We start from the raw sequence: 2,478 nt of genomic DNA, 5'->3' as shown, positions 1-2,478 counted from the left end.
TTAGGTACGTCTACATGTTGCTGATAATATTCAGGAGTGGAGGAAGTATTCAGATCCTTTACTTATGTAAAAGTACTAAGTTTATACTGTAAAAAATACTCCACTACAAGTAAAAGTCCTAACAAATGTATGGAAGTATTATCAGCAAAAATGTAAAGTAAAAGTAGGCTCCTCGTTGTACAGTAACATGCTCTGTCAGTGTTTCCCTTTTTTTATTTTACATATTTGGATTCATATTTCTGCTGCATTAATGTTGCATTTTACTTTATTTTAAAATGTTTAATGTTGAGTTTATTTAACTGTTACTTTCCTTAAATCTACAGCAATGCATCATAGTATGAGATAAACAAGCGTCACTGTCCTGGAAGAACCACATGTCTCAAAAGTCAACCTTTCATGAGCTCAGAAAAACAATCCTGTTTTTAGGCTTTACATTAATGTTATTTTTCTGCCAATCTAAGAGTTGTTTTTTGTGGCCTCGTTCATTTAGGGTCTAAATTATGAAGTGAGCTGCCATAAGTTTCTCAAATTGAATCCTTCAGATGATCAAAGAAACATTCAAAATCAACATGGATGTTTGGTTTCCACTGAGATTTCCTAAAAGCAGTTGGAGGTCTAACTGAGATGGAGTTTAAATGTAAAGCAGCACGAAGTAAAAGAAAAATATCTGGAGTTTGACCTTCGTTGTTTTTGCACAGCTGATCATATTTACTTTTCCTTCTGGATGCGGGATGTTCGTCACCTCCACCTGTGCAGGTGGAGTCCTGCTGTCACACCAGACACGAACCGCAGCTCGCCGCATACGAGCTCTTTGTCCCAGAAGCCCTTTGAACGGAGCGCAGGAAACCCTGTACGGAGAGCGGCCATCTTGGAGAGGCAGATCAGTCCGGAGTCAGAGCAGCTGAACACGAACCTCCTCGGAGCCGCGACAGCTCGAAACACACCGAACCTCCGGTAAGGACGGGACGCCGGGGGGGGGGGACTCCCGGGAAACATCACGCGCACTCCGGCTAACAAAACGCAGTCAGATTTAAAAGGAGAAAACAGCTGTTTACCAGGAGTCGGCTAAGTGGGAAGCTAACGAAGCTAACGAAGCTAACGAAGCTGGACGCCAGATGAAGGATTAGTTTGGTGTTTTCGTTTCGGCTCCGGGAGTGTCACGTGCTGCCTGTTAAACTGTTTATGTAAATATTTACTGTCATAAACGACAAATGACGTAATCGGCTTAACGAGATCATTTAGCTACGTGTCATCCGTTAGCTGACAGACTAGCCCGCTGAAGCTAGCTGTGGTTAGCTGGGGTGAACCGAGGCCGAGTGTGTTTACGAACCGAGTTGTTCCCGGTTAATATCACCGGCTCGCTCGTTTTGTGTGCCGCCTTCACGTGCCGTGATTTCCGGGGTTTGTTGTGAAGCTCCAGCTCGTCGATGGGAGCTAACGAGCTAACGCTAACGAGCTAACGCTAACTTAGCCGTCCGAACAGCTCGTTTCGGGCCGTGATTGTAATCAGCAGCTGGCCGGCGGGCCGGCGGCCCGGGGCGGGTTCAGGTCCTTCTTCCTGCTCGAGGGATGCTTCTGTTTTAGTTTCACAACGAAGTACAAAACAACGAATCAAAGCCGACAACGCTGTCATCTCACCGGCTAGCCCGAAGCTAGCCCGAAGCTAGCCGCCGTGGTTGAGTTGCAGAGTAAACATCGGACCGTCGGTTGATGTCGGAGTCTGCTGCCTCCTCTAACCCTTCACGGAGCCGGTGTTTCACCGGTTATCTGCCGGTTATCTGGTGATCTGACGTGTAACTCCTCCCGCCAGCAGCTCGTTCGCTTCTCGGGCTGCAAACAACGTGTTTAATTCACAGTTTCAGGTTTAAAAACCTTTAGTCTGATTTGTATCTTCGTGAAACGCTGTTAACAGGCTCCATCTGGACCTGGTGGTGGTTCAGGCCTTCTTAAAACATCTTTCATTTCATGTGTAGTTGTTGTTGTTCTCATAGAAATAATAGAAATATTCTCTAAATGATGGTTTTAGAGCTTGAAAGGAGTCACGTGATCTGTGGGCCTGAACGTCACGGTTATGTGTGTCATGATTTCCTGATAGCCCATATATATAGATATATAGATATAAATATATAAATATATATCTATATATCTATTTTAGTCCCCACCAGTCATCCATCCTCCCTGTTTTATGAGGAAGGTCCGAAGAGGAAACGCCGTGGTTACCGTTTCCTTGGAGAACGACTCGGTCAGAAGTGCTGAGGCTGCAGTCTGGTCACATGATCCCGACTCTCCTTCTCCTTCATGGACTCTCTCCGGGTTTGTTTCCACGTCCAGAGCACAAAAAGCTATATAAAAAAAAAAAATGGTGTTAATACTTTAACTTGCCATCACACAGGGGATGGAGAGGTCACGTGAGGGTCATGTGACGGTCATGTGATGCGAGGCAGCCGAGAGAAAAGGGCCATGAAGTGTTGCGTTCTG

At 45.5% G+C, this 2,478-nt stretch overlaps 1 protein-coding gene across 2 annotated transcripts in view; it reads left to right on the top strand.

Moving 5' to 3' along the window:
- Positions 1–845: 845 nt before the first annotated feature.
- rab14l (RAB14, member RAS oncogene family, like) overlaps positions 846–2,478 on the top strand; it is a 6,684-nt gene continuing 5,051 nt past the window's right edge. The window contains exon 1 of one of the 2 annotated variants that reach the window (XM_069713788.1): positions 846–954. The gene's annotated coding sequence lies outside the window, so the exon portion shown is untranslated. Of the gene's footprint in view, positions 955–2,462 lie in introns of those variants that run through there. The other variant, XM_069713789.1, reaches the window with a different exon arrangement.

Source organism: Brachyistius frenatus, unplaced genomic scaffold, assembly GCF_029030835.1.
Source record: "Brachyistius frenatus isolate BFR_SWC_R1_liver_20210118 unplaced genomic scaffold, ASM2903083v1 Contig_122, whole genome shotgun sequence".
Lineage (NCBI taxonomy): Eukaryota > Metazoa > Chordata > Actinopteri > Embiotocidae > Brachyistius > Brachyistius frenatus.
Note: the sequence above shows the minus strand (reverse complement) of the source record. Positions and strands in the feature narration are given on the sequence as shown.